The following is a 19,151-nucleotide window of genomic DNA, read 5'->3' on the forward strand; positions in this document are numbered from 1 at the left end:
CAGGAAAGAAGCTTTGCTGTTCTGTCAACAAAGGTGCAGTGAAATAGTGGCAAAAACCCCACAAATGGAACCTGCCTTGTTCCTTGTTTGAAATTCAATTTTTTTAACCTTTATTTTTGGTTCAGGGCTAGATGTGCAAGTTTGTTGTATGGATAAATTATGTGCCATGAGGGTTTTGTGTACAGATTATTTTGTCAAACAGGTAATAAGTATAGTACTCTACAGGTAGTTTTCAATCCTTTCTCTCTTCCCCCACTCCACCCTCAAGTAGGCCCCAGTGTCTGTTGTTTTCTTCTCTGTGTCCATATGTAGCAAAGTTTAGATCCCATTCATAAGTGAGAACATGCACTATTTTGTTTTCTTTTCCTGAGTTATTTCACTATGGATAATGGACTCCAGCTCCATCCATGTTGCTGGAAAGGACATGATCTCATTGTTTCTTATGGCAGCATAATAATCCATTGTGTATATGTACCACATTTTTATCCAGTGTACTGTTGATGGACATTTAGGTTGATTCCATGACTTTGCTATTGTGAATAGTGACACCATGAACAACATATGCATGTGTCTTTATGGTAGAATGATTCTTTTTATTTAAAAAAAATTATATATATATATATATATATATATATATATATATATATATATATATAATTGCATTATAGATTCTGGGGTACAAGTAAAGAACATGCAGGATTGTTGCAGAGGTACATACATGGCAATGTGTTTTGCTGCCTCCATCTCCATCACCTATATCTGGCATTTCTCCCCATATTATCCCTTCCCAACTCCCTACCCCACATTGCCGTTGCCCTAATCCCCCCAACAGACCTCAGTGTGTGATGCTCCCCTCCCTGTGTCCATGTGCTCTCATTGTTCAACACCTGCCTATGAGTGAGAACATGCAGTGTTTGATTTTCTGTTCTTGTGTCAATTTGCTGAGAATGATGGTTTCCAGGTTCACCCATATCCCTGTGAAGGAGACAAACTCATCATTTTTTTTTTCCAGAAGAAAATGTAGCTTTATTATGACATAGGAGAGACTACAAAGCATTAGGGGAGGAGGATAAGGAATTACACATGGCCTTGAAATGAGAGGGGAAAGGAAAGGGTAACATCTTGGTAAATAAAGTCTCCAACCACAGCACAGTCATTGGAATTTTTTTCTTAATTTTTATTTTCAAACTTACAGTAAACAAGTCACTTAAATTGTCAAAAGAACAGCAATTTTACACAAGGAAAAGCACACACACCAAGGTAAAATACAACAGCACTCGGGTCTATAGGTTGCAGTGGTGCGGCGGCCTCTCTCCAGCCCCGGGGCCCTCTGTGGACCTGGGCTCCCTGGTGGGCACTGGAACCTCCCTGGACGTTCCCTCCGGCACAAACTCATCATTTTTTATGGCTGCACAGTATTTCATGATGTATATGTGCCACATTTTCCCTGTCCGGTTTATCATCAATGGGCATTTGGGTTAGTTCCCAGTCTTTGCTATTGTAAACAGTGCTGCAATGAACATATGTGTGCATGTGTCCTTATAACAGAATGATTTATAATCCTTTGGATACATACCCAGTAATGGGATTGCTGGATCAAATGGAATTTCTATTTCTAGGTCCTTGAAGAATTGTCACACTGTCTTCCACAGTGGTTGAACTAATTTACACTCCCACCAACAGTGTGAAAGTGTTCCTATTTCTCCATATCCTCTCCAGCATCTGTTGTCTCCAGATTTTTTAATGATCACCATTCTAACTGGCGTGAGATGGAATCTCAATGTAGTTTTGATCTGCATTTCTCTAATGACCAGTGATGATGAGCATTTTTTCACGTTTGTTGGCCTCATATATATCTTCTTTTGTAAAGTGTCTGTTCCTATCCTTTGCCCACTTTTGAATGGGTTTGTTTGAGTTTTCCTTCTAAATCTGTTTTAGTTCTTTGTAGATTTTGAACAAAAGTCCTTTGTCAGATGGGTAGATTGCAAAAATTTTTTCCCATTCTGTTGGTTGCCAGTTCACTCTAATGAAAGTTTCTTTTGCTGTACAGAAGCTCCAGAGTTTAATTAGATCCCGTTTGTCTATTTTGGCTTTTGTTGCCAATGCTTTTGATGTTTTAGTCATGAAGTCCTTCCCTATGCCTATGCCCTGAATGGTATTGCCTAGGTTTTCTTCTAAGGTTTTTATGGTGTTAGGTCTTATGTTTAAGTCTTTAATCTTACACTCAGTAATGGGATAGCTGGGTCACATGGTAATTCTGTTAAGTCTTTGAGAAATTGCCACATTGCTTTCCACAATGGCTCAACTAATTTACACTCCCACCAGCAGTATATAAATTTTCTTTCTTTCTTTTTTCTTTATAATATCGCCAGCATCTTTTTTGACCTTTAATAATAGCCATTCTGAATGATGTGAGATATCTCATTGTGGTTTTGATTTGCATTTATCTAATGATTTGTGATGCTGAGCATTTTTCATATGCTTTTTGACCACATGTATTACTTCATTTGACAAGTTTTTGTCTAGATATTTTGCCAAATTTTTAATGGAGTTATTTGTTTTTTTCTCAAAAATTCAAGTTCCTTATAGATGCTGGATATTAGACCTCTTTTGGATGCACAGTTTGCAAATATTTTGTGCCATTCGGTAGGGTATCTATTCACTCTGTTGATAGTTTATTTTGCTGTGCAGAAGCTTGTTAGTTTAATCAGGTCTCATTTGTTAATTTTTGTTTTTGTTGCAATTGCTCTTAACGTCTTCATTATGTAATCTTTGCCAGTTCCTATGTTCAGGCTGGTATTGCCTAGATTGTCTTTCAGTGTTTTTATAGTTTTGGGTTTTACATTTAAGTCTTTGTTTGTTTTCATGATATAGTTGTTGTGTTTTCTTTCTTTTTCTCATGCTATAGCGCACTATATATTTTTTTCCTTTTGTTTTCCAATCCCCCCACCCCCTGTTATTCCTCCCCTAGCCCCCCAATCCCCAGACCCCTGTGTGTGATGTTCTCTTCTCTGTGTTTGTGTGTTCTCATTGTTCAGTCTTTAATCCATCTTGAAGTGATTTTTTGTATAGTGTAAGGAAGGAATCCTGTTTCAATCATCTGCATAAGGCTAGCCAATTATCCCAGAACAATTTATTGAATAGGGAGACATTTCCCCATTGCTTGTTTTTGTCAATTTAGTTGTATGTGTGTGGCATTATTTCTTTGTTTTCTATTCTGTTCTATTTTTTGGTCTGTGTATCTGTTTTTGTACCAATACCATGCTGTTTTGGTTATTGCTTGCTTATAGTATAGTTTGAAGTCAGGTAATGTACTGCCTCCACTTTTGTTATTTTTGCTTAGATGGCTTTGGCTATTCAGGTTCTTTTTTGGTTCCATATGAACTTTAAAGCAGTTCTTTATAGTTCTGTGAAGAATGCCAATGTCTCCTTTGACAGTAATAGAATTGAATCTGTACATTGCTTTGGACAGTATGGGCACTTTAACAATATTGATTATTTCTGTCTATGAGCATTAAATGATTTTCCATTTGTTTGTGTCAAACAGGAAGGCAGGAAGTCAAACTATTCCTGTTTTCAGATGATATTATTCTATACTTATAAAACACCATAGTCTCCCCTCAAAAGCTCCCAGAACTGATAAACAACTTCAGCAAAGCCTCCGGATACAACATTAATGTACAAAAATTAGTAACATTCCTCTAGAGAAACAACAACCAAGCTGAGAGCCAAATGAAGAATGCAATCCCATTCACAGTAGCTACAAAAAGAGTAAAATTCCTAAGAATACAACTAACCAAGGAGGTGAAAGGTCTCTACAAAGAGAATTACAAAACATTGCTCAAAGAAATCAGAGATGAAACGCGATTTAACTCCACACTTGGCACATAGTAGGTGCTCAATAAATTTTTGCTGAATGGTTTCATCAACAAATGAGTGTTGAGTTCTATTTTACCATTTTCTATTGAATGGTAATTCTTTAACATTCCTAAACTTGCTCTGATCAGAGCTGCACTTCTCTCAAATGATTTCTAATTCCCTAGAATATAATTGTTCACCATTCCACATTCTTTTAGCAATCATACCTCAGCAAGACTTTAAACAGGGAGTGAAAAACCATAACATTAAAATAGTTTATTTTACCTTTTTGCCTTTCCATCTGTAATGCCATCTACAAATAACAGAATGTCTGAATTTCACTTGTTAGATTTTCTTTTTTTTTACAGTGACTGGAATGAAATACTTAAATCATACCATAATACCAGGTTTCTCTTAACTATTTACTCATTCATTAGTACAGACAGCCATGACAATACCCAGCTCTATTATATCAGTTTAAAGATTTTTATTTTTTAAAAGTTCTGTTTCAGTTTCTCTACATTTGAAGAGTTGTTTAGAAAGTTTATAAGCACCGGCTCCAACTTTTTCTTTGAAAATGAATAAAAAAACCATGGGCAGTTAAGTTGATATCAGGTTGGTACAAAATATTGTGTTTTTTTTGCCATTAAAAGTAATTACTTAACCTATTAATCTCAGGTCTTAATATAATATTGGTAAACAGTATTGCCCATGGACCGAACATTTCTATTTATGGTTTATTTAATGTTTTCCCTCGGAAATAGACATATTTGTGTTTAGCCTTTTAGTGACTGATACAAAGAAATATGATTATCATTGATAGTCAGATTTACTTACTTCTTAATAGTAAGATACAAGTCTGGATTATTTACTCTTCCAAGTACCTGGCACTGGAGTTCTCCCTAAAGGTACTGATGAATAATTCTTGAATTAACGAATGCATTTAACATGTAGAACTTCACAGGAACAAATGTTAGACCTGGTAAGGTAGAAGGAAGTGGAAATGGAGTGGAATGAAAAGGAACCAAAAGAACCCAGAGAAGAAAATCAAGAATGTTGACATAAAAGTTGGCTGACTTCCACATTCTCATAGAGGGTTTTCCCTGGATAGAGTAATTGCTCAGGTACTGTTGAATGTCAGCATGTGAGCAGAAGAGCAGGCAGCAATGAAGTGAAAGATCTAATGTCAAATATCCTCTCCAAACAAAACCAAATTGGCCTTTCCAATATCTTTTTGCTGCATGTTACCTATGAAACTGTAGTGGTTTTCTGTTTGGTTCTGTTTTCAATATTGTCCAACAGTGATTACACTTTTATAACACTTTAACATTTTTTTCTATTCATTTCTTCTCATCTTAAGTCCCTTTAATTCTAAGCAAGATTTAAGACTTCAATTTTCATATGTCTCAACAAATACTGAAAATTCCTTCTTTAAATCCTTTTTTTTTTCTGGCTTATGGAAAATTGTTGACTTCGACAACACTAATGTCTTCCAGCTGTGGAAACTATTCATGTGCTAAACTACAGATATTGTTACAAATTGAGGCTAGGGTTGATATAGGCTTATATTTTATCTTACTAAGCAGAAAGATAAAGTATTGAATAATGTAGAAAACATTCCCATTTGTAATCTGGTTACAAATCTTGCCATACTTCCCTCTCTTTTTATAGCTAGGGATTTATTTCCCTTCCTTTTGGGTTTTGGGGCATCTGTAGGTGAGCCTTTGTACCTCCTGCTATAAAGTCAATTGGCCTAGCATACGTCTGAATCTCTCTCAACATACCTCATTAGCTTCATGTTATTTTATTTTTTGCCAAAGCTTTCTGCTTTAACAAAGATTGATGTTCACAGCTGAAATGTAATGCACCAGTTTCTATCTCTTCACTTTTGCCAGGATGGGCCCTTGTCCAAGTTGTAAAAGCAGCACAGTTGGAGCTCAGTCCAGCCTGCTTTTTCTTGTCCACAGTGATCTCATACTCTCCACATTCTCTGCTTCTACTCTCAAGACAGACATTTTGTAAAGAATCAAATAAGTGGATGTGCATTGAGATGTAACTAAGAGGAAAACCTTACTGGGTTATCTCTTCTAGGACGGATTTACATTTTCTCAGAAATATAAGCTTTAAGCCAAGAGAATGAGTTGCTAATAATATAATTTCTATTTAGGAAGGCATTTCCCCCCATATAGGCATTAATAATTTGCTTAATCTGTGTACACAAAAGACTGTTTTCTAACTGGTGTATGCTCTACTCTTTTAATTTGTGTTTGACCATATTTCTGATATTTAGTCCTAACTTGTTAGGCATTGTTTGGCTTTTTCAATACATTCTTTTAGAAAGTGCAGAAGAGCTCCTTACTTGGCTAGGTGAGCATGAAGGAGAAACTCTGCTTTAAGACTCCTTGAATTGGAATCTTGATTACATCATTTACTTAACTGTGTGAGAAATAACTCAGCCTCTCTATATTGGTTTCTTCATCTGTAACATATAGATAATAGTAACACCAACCTCATAAGGTTTTTACAAGGATTCGGTTTAAAAAAATACTAAAAATGCTTTAAAAAGTGACTGGCAAAAAGTATGCATTATATTAGGTATAATAATTGTTTTTATTAAGTTCCAACCTTCCATTTTGATTTGTTTATGTAGGCATTGGAAGAAAATAAGAATGAAAGGGAACTGTAAATACTCCTATATCCTGCCATTTTCTCTTACTACCCAACCCGAGGCACAGTCCCATTCCATTATTTTGCTCTTCAGAAACTTCAAGCTCCTTACCTGTTTTCATGCTTTTTTTTTTTCTTTTTCTTTTTTTTTTTTTGTCTTGAATCCCAGTGACTTTATGTCACCAGTTTTCTTCCTCTTCATATGCTTCTTTGCTGATCTGGCTTATCTATCATTGTTATTATTCACTGTCTCCAGGATAGTTGGACATCATTGCTGACCTCTTGCCTTATCAGTTATTTTCCAATGGGAATTCTTGTATCAGCATCTTATATTATTTGTGCTGAAAACATGAGTATAATTCTCCTCCAGTTTCTGCTCTGGATTATTATTTGGCCTAAACAGCTGAAATAGATTAATGTATTGCATCATTGTTCTATCAGAAACAATAGCAGTCTTCCAATTAATTTCAGGGAAGTATATTTTTAAAAAGGCGTATTGTGGACACTGTAGGCAGTTAGTAAAATGTGTTAACACAACATAGTGGGTTTTCAAGGTTGATTACAAAACCTCACTACTCTACCAGAGCCCCTTGCCTTGTGAAAGTTTTCATGAATATTATGAGTCTTATTGTGGTCAGAGGTCTATGGTATTTTCATGAGAAAAAAAACCTACTGTTTATTTCATTGAGGACAAGCTCATTGGGTTATAGAAATTAGCTACTCAGCAGAAAACTAGGCTATTGCTAACAATAAAACTCCCTAATAAAATCATTGTGTGTGTTTGTGTGTGTGTATGTATACTTTCCTTCACAATGGAATTTTCAGAAAACATCTAAAAGGGTTGTATGGCAGACTTAACCTGCTTAGGGTTATAGTTGTACATCTGTGGGTTAGGGATTCATGCCCATGTCATTTGTAACACAGGTATTTGGAAATGCTGCCAAACATTTTAACTGAAATATATTTAATCTATGAGGTGACAGAGCTAACATCTCACCACTTTTCTATGTCAATGAACAGAAATAAGGAATGTCTTCACTGGCAAAAACAGAACCATCACTAAAAGCTAAAAACCAGGAGCTGGAAAATCTGTATCTGGAAAAACAAATGATATGGACAGCAAAAATTAGTTACCTTGCCAGATATCAGACATGTCTCACACACATTCGAGACATACTTAATGTGAAAATCCAGCTTGTCCTAAGCAAAGCCATATGTTCATTACAAAAGACAAGGAAAGTTAAACAGACTGTTGCTTGTAATCAAGAATGAATCTCTAACATTTCCTGAATATTAGCAACAGCTGAATAAAAATATATGTGATATATAGGAAAGATTAATGAGGAATAGTAAAGAAACTCAGACTCCTTACATTTTAAATATACTTACCATAAGCATTTTACACCAAGGCATCAAAAAGAGGTAATGAAAATGCAGGCTTATGGCAGGCACGGTGGTTCACACTTGTAATATAATCACTTTGGGGGGTCAAGGTGAGTGGACCACCTGAGGTCAGGAGTTTGAGACCAGCCTGGCCAACATGATGAAACTCCATTTCTACAAAAAAACCCTCAGAGACCCCCCAAATTAGCCAGACATGGTTGCAGGTGCCTGTAATCCCAGCTATTTGGGAGGCCGAGGCAAGAGAATCACTTGAATCTGGGAGATGGAGGTTAGAGTGAGCCAAGATTGTGCCATTTCACTCTAGCTGGGGTGACAAGAGTGAAACTTCATCTCAAAAAAATGTAGGCTTAGTTTAATCAGTATAATATATAACCTCTGAAAACACATTTTAATGTTCTCTGCAGTTTATATACTCTATTTACATGATTTTTGAAGGAACTAAACAACATTTGCAACCCAATTGGTCAAAACAGTAATTTAACTGAGACTTTAGAAACTCATGACATAAAAAGTCATGTGGAGAATTATTAAGAAATATCAAGAATTATCACACCACCAAAATACTGTTTTCCATTTTAAAAGCATCTCAGTGAAACAAAATAAAAACAGTAAAAACAGTAAAAAACACCCTTCTTTGTCTTTTTTGGCCTTTGTTGGTTTAAAGTCTGTTTTATCAGAAACTAGGATTGTAATCTCTGCTTTTTTTGCTTTCCATTTGCTTGGTAAATATTCCTCCATCACTTTATTTTGAGCTTATATGTGTCTTTGCTTGTGAGATGGTTCTCCTGAATACAGCACACAGATGGGTCTTGACTCTTTATCCAATTTGCCAGTCTGTAACTTTTAATTGTAGCATTTAGACCCATTATATTTAAGGTTAATATTGTTATGTGTAAATTTGATTCTGACATTATGATGCTAGCTGGTTATTTTGCCTGTTAGTTGATGCAGTTTCCTCATAGTGTTGATGGTCTTTACAATTTGGTATGTTTCTCCAGTGACTGGTACCAGTTTTTCCTTTCCATATTTAGTGCTTCCTTAATGGTCTCTTGTAAGGCAAGTCTGGTGGTGACAAAATTCTCTCAGATTTTGCTTGTCTGTAAAGGATTTTATTTCTCCTTCACTTACGAAGTTTAGTGTGGCTGGATATGAAAATTCAACACCCCTTCATGCTAAAAACTCTCAATAAACTAGATATTGATGGAACATATCTCAAAATAATAAGAGCCCTTTAACTCACAGCAAATATCATACTAAATGGGCAAAAGCTGGAAGCATTCCATTTGAAAGCCAGCACAAGAGAAAGATGCCCTTTCTCACCACTCTTATTCAACATAGTATTGGAAGTTCTGACCAGGGCAATCAGGCAAGAGAAATAAATAAAGGTATTCAATTAAAAAGTGAGGAAGTCAAATAGTCTCTATTTGAAGATGAAAAGATAGCATATTTAGAATACCTCATCATCTCAGCCCCAAATCTCCTTAAAATAATAAGCAACTTCAGCAGTCTCAGGATACAAAATCAACGTGCAAAAATTACATACATTCCTATACACCAATAACAGACAAACAGAGAGTCAAATCATGAGCAAACTGCCATTAACAATTGCTACAAAGACAATAAAATACCTAGGAATAAAACTTACAACGAATATGAAAGACCTCTTCAAGGAGAACTACCACCCACTCCTCAAGAAAATAAGAAAGAACAGAAACAAATGAAAATACATTCCATGCTCATGGATAGGAATAATCAATACCATGAAAACGCCCATACTGCCCAAAGTAATCTATAGATTCAATGCAGTCCCCATCAAGCTACCATTGACTTTCTTCACAGAATTAGAAAAGACTACTTTAAATTTCATTTAAAACCAAAAAAGATCCCATATAGCCAAGACAATTCTAAGCAAGCTGGAGGCATCACATTACCTGACTTCAAACTATACTACAAGAATACCATAACCAAAAGAGCATGGTACTGGTACCGAAGCATATAGACCAATGGAACAGAACAGAGGCCTCAGAAAAAATGCCACACATCTACAAGCATCATATCTTTGACAAACCTGACAAAAACAAGCAATTGGGAAAGGATTCCCTATTTAATGAAAGGTGTTGGGAAAGCTGGCTAGCCATATGCAGAAAACTGAAACTGGACCCCTTTATTACATGCTATACAAAAATTAACTCAAGATAGATTGAAGACTTAAGTGTAAGACCTAAAACCTTAAAAACTCTAGAAGAAAACCTAGGCAATACTATTCAGGACACAGGCATGGGCAAAGACTTCATGACTAAAACACCAAAAGCAATGGCAACAAAAGCCAAAATAGACAAATAAGATCTAATTAAACTAAAGAGCTTCTGCATAGCAAAAGAAACTATCATCAGAGTGAATAGGCAATTTACACAATGGGGGAACAATTTTGCAATCTCTCCATCTGACAAAAGGCTAATATCCAGAATCTACAAAGAATTTAAGCAAATTTACAAGAAAACAAAAACAAAAACAATCCCATCAGAAGTGGGCAAGGGAAATGAACAGACACCTGTCAAAAGAAGACATTTAAGTGGCCAAAAAATACATGAAAAAAGCTCATCATCATTGATCATTAGAGAAATACAAATCAAAACCACAATGAGATACCATCTCACACCAGTTAGAATAACGATCATTAAAAAGTCAGGAAACAACAGATGCTGGAAAGAATGTGGAGAAATAGGAATGCTTTTGCACTGTTGGTGGAGTGTAAATTTGTTCAACCATTGTGGAAGACAATGTGTTGATTCTGCAAGGATCTAAAACCAGAAATACCATTTGACACAACAATCTCATTACTGGGTATATACCCAACGGATTATAAATCATTCTACTATAAAATCACATGCACATGTATGTTTATTGCAGCAATGTTCACAATAGCAAAGACTTAGGACCAAGTAAAATGCCCATCAGTGATAGACTGGATAAAGAAATATGGCACATATACACTATGGAATACTATGCAGTCATAAAAAAGGATAAGTTCATGTCCTTTGCAGGGACATGAATAAAGCTGGAAACCATCATTCTCAGCAAACTAACACAGGAACAGAAAACCAAACACCACATGTTCTCACTCATAAGTGGGAGTTAAATAATGAGAACATATGGAAACAGAGAGGGGAACATCACACTCTGTGGCCTATCAGTGGGTGGGTGGGGGGTTAGGGAGGGATAGCATTAGGGGAAATACATAATGTAGATGATGGGTTGATGGGTCCAGCAAACCATCTATGAAACAAACCTGCATATTCTGCACATGTATACCAGTACTGAAAGTAAAATTCAATAAATTTTTTAAATAAATAAATAAAGTAAAATTTAAAGAGTAAAAAAAAATACTTTTTCTTTTCCTCTTGCAACTAAAAGCCCTGGACATTATATATAAAACATAGGAAGACTAAGAAGAGGAGGGAAGATGGCAGACCAGCTAGGACATCAGGACTTGAGGAACTACATAGTAGTGACTTCCCTGTGTTTCATTTTGGTTTTATATATCCCAAATTTGAAGAAACAGATGATCTGTTTCTTCTTTCTAACAAAAGTCTGCTCCCTCTAGCCAATTGACAAGAAGGGGGTGTTTTAATAAGACAGAAAACTTTGAGACAATAATATCTCTACTATAGCCAAACATTACAGAAAGAAACTATGGCTCTACTTATGTAATACTGAATGGGGCACCTAGACTAACTTGCATGTGAGCCTGTAATGAGTTGCTCCACCATCTTTTATGTTATTGAAGGCCACATAAGGAGCCAAGGGTTTTATCCCTACCGGCTGATTAGAAGTTTCTCCCTCAGCAGTGTCAGTGGAGAACACTTGGGGAGCCTGGACTTCCATTCCCATCTGGTAGCACAAGGTGCTGCTCTGACTCTCTCCTGGCACGATGACAGCTGAAGCCTAGTAGATAGTCAATCCCTTCATCATTGCCCAACAGTAGGAAGGGAGACAAGCATTTTAAAGCAGTTTTAATGAAAATTATAAGGACATCTGAAACAAATAAATTAAATAGAATCATCATTCTCAACAAACTGACACTAGAACAGAAAACCAAACACAACATGCTTTCACTCATAGGTGGCTGTTAAACAATGAGAACACATGGACACAGGGAGGGGAACATCACACACTGGGGTCTGTTGGTGGCTGGGGGGTGGGAGAGGGAGAACAGGGGTTGAGGAGATTGGGGAAGGATAACATTGGGAGAAATGCCTAATGTAGGTAACGGGGGGATGGAGGCAGCAAAACACCATGGCATGTGTATACCTATGTAACAATCCTGCAAGATCTGTACATGTACCCCAGAACTTAAACTATAATAAATAAAGTGTAATAATAAAATAAAAAGGCTTAGCAAAGAAATAGGACTCTTTTCCATTTGATAAAAAGAATCAAATGGAAATTTTTGAAATGGAAAATACAGTAACCAATATAAAAAATATCAGTACATGGGCTTAAGAGCAGAATGGAGGAGTCAGAGGGAAGAATCAGTAAACTGGAGATAGAACAGTAAAAATTACACAATCTGAACATCAAAGAGATAACATACTTTATGAAAGAAACTAGTGGACTTCAAAGGACCTGTGGAATAATAATGATATTTAACATTAGTATCATTGGAGTTATAGAGGGAGAGAAGAAGAGAGAAGAAAGGAGAGGAGAGAAGAGGAGAGGAACGGAGAGGAGAGAAGAGGAGAGGAACGGAGAAAAGAGGAGAGGAGAGGAGAGGAGAGAAGAGGAGAGGAACGGAGAAAAGAGGAGAGGAGAGGAGAGGAGAGGAGAGGAGAGGAGTAAGGCTGAAAGAGTATTCAAAAAAAATGGCTGAGAAGTTCCCAAACTTGGAGAAAAGCATAAACCAATATATTTGGACGTTGAGTGAATCTTGAACAAGGCAACCCAAAGAAATATGTGCAAAGACACATAATGATTCAACTTGTGAAAACTAAAGACAAAAAATCTCAAAAGCAGCCATAGGAAAAACAATACTTTACCATACAGTGGAAGAAACAGGCTGAATGATGGATTTTTTTTTTTCTCAGAAATCTTTGAAGTCAGAAGGAAGTGGCACAAGATTTTTCAAGTGTTAAATAAAAAAAAACCTGTCAATCCAGAATCCTATAACCAGCTAAAATATTCTTCAGGAATAAAGTGGAGAAAAAAATCAAAACATTCTCAGATAAAGAAAAACTGAGAATTTGTTACTAGCAGACCCACTCAAAAATAATGGTTAGAAGAAGTTCTCTAAACATAAAGGAAATGATAAAAGAAGAAAGCTTATACTGTCAGCAAGAAAAAAAAAGTAAATAAAAGCATGCATAATACCATAGGCTTTCCTTATCCTCTTGAGTTTTGTAAGTTACGTTTGCAGATTAAATTTAGCCGTCTGTCTGGTGTGGTTATAACACCATCTGATACGTTGTTAAATGTACGTAGAGAAAATATTTGAGACAATTATATTGTAAACAAGAAAGTTGTATTGGTCTATTGTCACTGAATATACAAATAATCAATATTAGAGATGAGGCAGGAGAATCACAACCAACTCTGCAGACAACAAATGAATAATAAGGCAATGCATAAACAATTCTTCATAGACAAAAAGACACATTTCTTAAGAGACAAACCACCTCAACTCACCCAATAGGAAGTAGATAATTTGATTAGTTTATAAAACTCTTAAAGAAACTGAAATCGTAATTACAAAGAAGAAAACAATAAATCTCCAAGTCCAGATGTTTTCACTGAAAAATTCTAACAAATATTTAAGGAAGAATTAACACCAATTATACATATTCCCAGCTCATCTTATGAAGCTGGTGTTGTTCTGATATCAAACCAGAAAAAGCACAAAACAAACAAAAAACTACAGATCAATGTTCCTTGTAAATATAGATGCAAAATCCCGAACAAAATATTAGCAAATAAAATCCAGCTATACATAAAAGGAATTATACACCATTCCAGGTATAGAAGAATTGGTTCAATATTTGAAAATCAATCAGTATAATCCACCATATTATGACCCTAAAGAAGAAACAAAAATTGTATGAATATATCAATTGATGCAGAAAAAGCATTTGACAAAATTAAATGCCCTCTCATGATAAAAACTTTCAGAAAAGCAAGACTACAGGACAATTCTTCAAATTGATAAAGAGCCTCTGTAAAAACTTACAGATAATATTATACTTAATGGTGGAAAACTGAATGCTTTCCATTCTAACATCAGAAACAAGGTCAGGATGTCCTGTGTCACAACTAATGCTGGAAGTTCTAGCCAGTGCAATAAGGAAATAAAAGAAACTAAAAGGCATACATATCAGAAAGAAAGAAGTAAAACTGTCAACATTAGCAGAAATGATTCTTTACATAGAAAATCCTTTGAAATACACACTCACACACACCTCTCCTAGAACTGATAAATGAGTTCAGTAAGGTTAAAGGATACAAGATCAATATTAAAAAATCAATTAAATTTCTAAGCAGTGGAAGTAAAGATGTGGAAACAGAAATTAGTGAAGATTCTTCCTAGCTATGGATTTTTACATAGCTTCTTTGAATATGGATATCCACACTTTCCTCTATAACTAAGAACAGCAGGCATAGGGAAATTTCATAAGAGTGCTTATCAAATCCTATCTGCAGGTGCTTCAGTTGACAACTACTGACCACAACAGTATATTACCATTTGGTCTTCAAATATGCTACCTGATTTGTAATATAAATATGTTCAAAAATACAAACAGCTAATGTATTTCTTTCAAACTTTAATTTAAGATCAAGAGTTTGGACATTATGTCCAGACATTTTTACAATTTCTTTAGTCAAGACTTGATGGTGTGCATTGTACCAATAAATAGAAAGCAATAAGACTCTGAGACCAATAGACTTTCGGAATGCTGGGAAGATGGCCGCCTAAGAACAGCGCAGGACTTCAGCTCCCAGTGAAAGTGCAGAGGGTGAGTGGACGCCGCATTTCCAGACGAACTCTTATTACCCACAGACCAGGAGATACCCAGGCAGAGGGGTCGCCAGGGTCGGAGTCCCAGCCGGTGCGGCTGTTTTGGCCCCCGCGGGGCTGATTCTGCCTGCGGGGCTGCTGTGATCACTCCCTGTTGCTGCGGTTCTCCGTACAAAAGCCACTGGTCTGGGAGTCCTCTTAGCTGGCGAGCAGAGCCCTGAGACGGCAGAGTTCCCACTCATCTGAAATAGCGAGTCAGGCCAGGAGATTCCTAGGCAAAAAATCCACAAGGAGCCAGCGCCGCAGTTCGAGCCGACTCCGTGAGTCGCAGCACGGGAGATCCCGGTGCCTTTTCAACAAGGGACTGGAACACAGGGTCCTTCAACTTAAAAGAAAATACTCTGAGTCAGGGAGCCAGGTGATCAGGCTCGGTTGGTCCCACCCCTCCACCCCCAACAACAACGAAAACAAAAACAGTAATTGGAAACCCTCTGGGTAGAGCCCTTCAAACCAAGCACAGTTGAACCTGGACGGTCCAGCTCGGAGGGGGAGGGGCTTCCACCATTACTGAGACTCTCCACCGCTAGGGAGGCAGGCTGCCGTTGCCGAGGCAACCAGCCGTTGCTGAGGCAACCTACCACAACAGAGAGAGTCCTCCATAACAGAGGCGGGGCCACCATTGCCAAGACAGTTCTAACTACGCCCATACAAAAAGGACTACAGGGAAGAGCTCAGGGCAGCTGGGCGGAGCCCACAGCAGCTCAGCAAAGCCCCTGCGAGCAGGCAGTGGCTAGGTGTGCTGCTAGCTGGGTGGGTCAGACCTGAAAGAAAAATCAAAAAAGGCAGTAGTGCAACAGAAACTCATAAAGCTCCAACTCCCTGGGACAGAGACAGACAACAGGTGAATAAACCCACAAAAATGGGAAGAAACCAGCGCAAAAAGGATGAAAACTCCCGAAACCAGAACACCTCTCCTCCTAAAAAAGATCACAACTCCTCACCAGCAAGGGAACCAGACCGGATGGAGAAGGAGGGTGATGAAATGACAGAATCAGACTTCAGAAGGTGGGTAGTAAGAAACTACAGTGAGCTAAAAGAACATGTTCAAACCGAACGCAAAGAAAATAGGAACCTTGAAAAAAGATTGGACGAACTGCTGACGAGAATCGACAGCATAGAGAGGAGTATAAGTGAATTGATGGAGCTGAAAAACGCAACACGAGAACTTCGTGAAGCATGCACAAGCTTCAACAGCCGAATTGACCAAGCAGAAGAAAGGATATCAGAGGTCGAAGATCAACTCAATGAAATAAAAAGAGAAGGCAAGAACAGAGAAAAAAGTGCAAAAAGGAATGAATAAAATCTTCAAGAAATGTGGGACTATGTGAAAAGACCTAATCTACGTCTGATAGGTGTACCTGAATGTGATGAAGAGAATGAATCCAAGCTGGAAAATACTCTTCAGGATATTATCCAGGAAAACTTCCCCAACCTAGCAAGGCAGACCAATATTCAAATCCAGGAAATACAGAGAACACCACAAAGATATTCCTCAAGAAGAGCAACCCCAAGGCACATAATCATCAGATTCACCAGGGTTTAAACGAAAGAGAAAATGCTAAGGGCAGCCAGAGAGAAAGGTCGGGTTACCCACAAAGGGAAGCCCATTAGACTCACAGCAGATCTCTCAGCAGAAACCCTACAAGCCAGAAGAGATTGGGGGCCAATATTTAACATCCTTAAAGAAAAGAACTTTCAAACCAGAATCTCCTATCCAGCCAAACTAAGCTTCATAAGTGATGGAAAAATAAAATCCTTTGTGAAAAAGCAAGCACTCAGAGATTTCATCACCACCAAACCAGCTCTACAAGAACTCTTGAAAGAGGCTCTACACATATAAAGGAACAACCAGTACCAGCCACTCCAAAAACACACCAAATGGTAAAAGAGCATCAACACAATCAAGAATCTGCATCAACTAACCAACAAAACAGCCAGGTAGCATCAAAATGACAGTATCAAATTCACACATAACAATACTATCCCTAAATGTCAATGGACTAAATGCTCCAATCAAAAGACACAGACTGGCAAATTGGATAAAAAGCCAAAACCCATCAGTGTGCTGTATCCAGGAAACCCATCTTACATGCAAGGATACACAAAGGCTCAAAATAAAGGGATGGAGGAAGATCTACCAAGCAAATGGAGAGCAAAAAAAGGCAGGAGTTGCATTTCTCATCTCTGATAAAATAGACTTTAAAGCAACAAAGATCAAAAGAGACAAAGAAGGAAATTACATAATGGTAAAAGGATCACTGCAACAAGAAGAGCTAACGATCCTAAATATATACACACCCAATACAGGAGCACCCAGATACATAAGGCAAGTTCTTAATGACTTACAAAGAGACTTAGACTCCCACACAATAATAGTGGGAGACTTTAACACCCCATTGTCAATATTAGACAGATCAACCAGACAGAAAATCAACAAGGATATCCAGGACCTGAATACAGACCTGGAACAAGCAAACCTAATAGACATTTACAGAACTCTCCACCCCAAATCCACAGAATATACATTCTTCTCAGCACCACATCACACCTACTCTAAAATTGACCACATAATTGGCAATAAATCACTCCTCAGCAAATGCAAAAGAACAGAAATCATAACAAACAGTCTCTCAGACCACAGTGCAATCGAGTTAGAACTCAAAATGCAGAAACTAACTCAGAACCGCACAGCTTCATGGAAACCGAACAACTTGCTCTTGAATGTTGACTGGATAAACAATGAAATGAAGGCAGAAATAAAGATGTTCTTCGAAACCAGTGAGAACGAAGACACAACATACCAGAATCTCTGGGACACATTTAAAGCAGTCTCTAGAGGAAAATATATAGCAATGAGTGCCCACATGAGAAGAAAGGAGAAATCGAAAATTGACACCCTATTATCAAAATTGAAAGAGCTAGAGGAGCAAGATCAAAAAAACTCAAAACCTAGCAGAAGACAGGAAATAACTAAGATCAGAGCAGAACTGAAGGAAATAGAGACACAAAAATCTCTTCAAAAAATTAATAAATCCAGGAGCTGGTTTTTTGAAAAGATCAACAAAATAGACCACTAGCCAGATTAATAAAAAAGAAAAGAGAGAATAACCAAATTGATGCAATAAAAAACGATAAAGGTGATATCACCCCAGATTCCACAGAAATCCAAACCATCATCAGAGATTATTATAAACAACTCTATGCACATAAACTAGTAAACCTGGAAGAAATGGATAAATTCCTGGACACCTGCATCCTCCCAAGCCTAAACCTGGAAGAAGCCGAAACCTTGAATAGACCAATAACATGGTCTGAAGTTGAGGCAGCAATAAAGAGCCTACCACCGAAAAAAAGCCCACGTCCAGATGGGTTCACAGCTGAATTCTACCAGACATACAAAGAGGAGCTGCTACCATTCCTTCTGAAACTATTCCAGACAATCCAAAAGAGGGAATCCTTCCCAAATCATTTTACGAGACAAACATCATCCTGATACCAAAACCCGGCAGAGACTCAACAAGAAAAGAAAATTTCAGGCCAATATACATGATGAACATAGATGCAAAAATCTTCAATAAAATCCTGGCAAACCGATTGCAACAGCATATCAAAAAGCTCATTCACCATGATCAAGTAGGATTCATCCCGGGGATGCAAGGCTGGTTCAACATACGCAAGTCCATAAATTTAATTCACCACATAAACAGAACAAAACACTAAAACCACATGATTATCTCGATTGATGCAGAGAAGGCTTTTGACAAAATTCAACCACCCTTTATGCTAAAAACCCTCAATAAACTAGGTATTGATGGAACGTATCTCAAAACAATAAAAGCTATTTATGACAAACCAAGAGCCAATATCATACTGAATGGGCAAACCTGGAAGCATTCCCTTTGAAATCTGGCACTAGACAAGGGTGCCCTCTCTCACCACTCCTATTCAATATAGTACTGGAAGTTCTAGCTGGAGCAATCAGGCAAGAAAAAGAAATAAAGTGTATCCAAATTGGAAAGGAGGAAATCAAATTGTCTCTATTTCCAGATGACATGATTATATATCTAGAAGACCCCATCGTCTCAGCCCAAAATCTCCTGAAACTGATAAACAACTTCAGCAAAGTCTCAGGATACAAAATCAACGTGCAAAAATC

Source organism: Saimiri boliviensis, chromosome X, assembly GCF_048565385.1.
Source record: "Saimiri boliviensis isolate mSaiBol1 chromosome X, mSaiBol1.pri, whole genome shotgun sequence".
In the NCBI taxonomy this organism is placed as follows: domain Eukaryota; kingdom Metazoa; phylum Chordata; class Mammalia; order Primates; family Cebidae; genus Saimiri; species Saimiri boliviensis.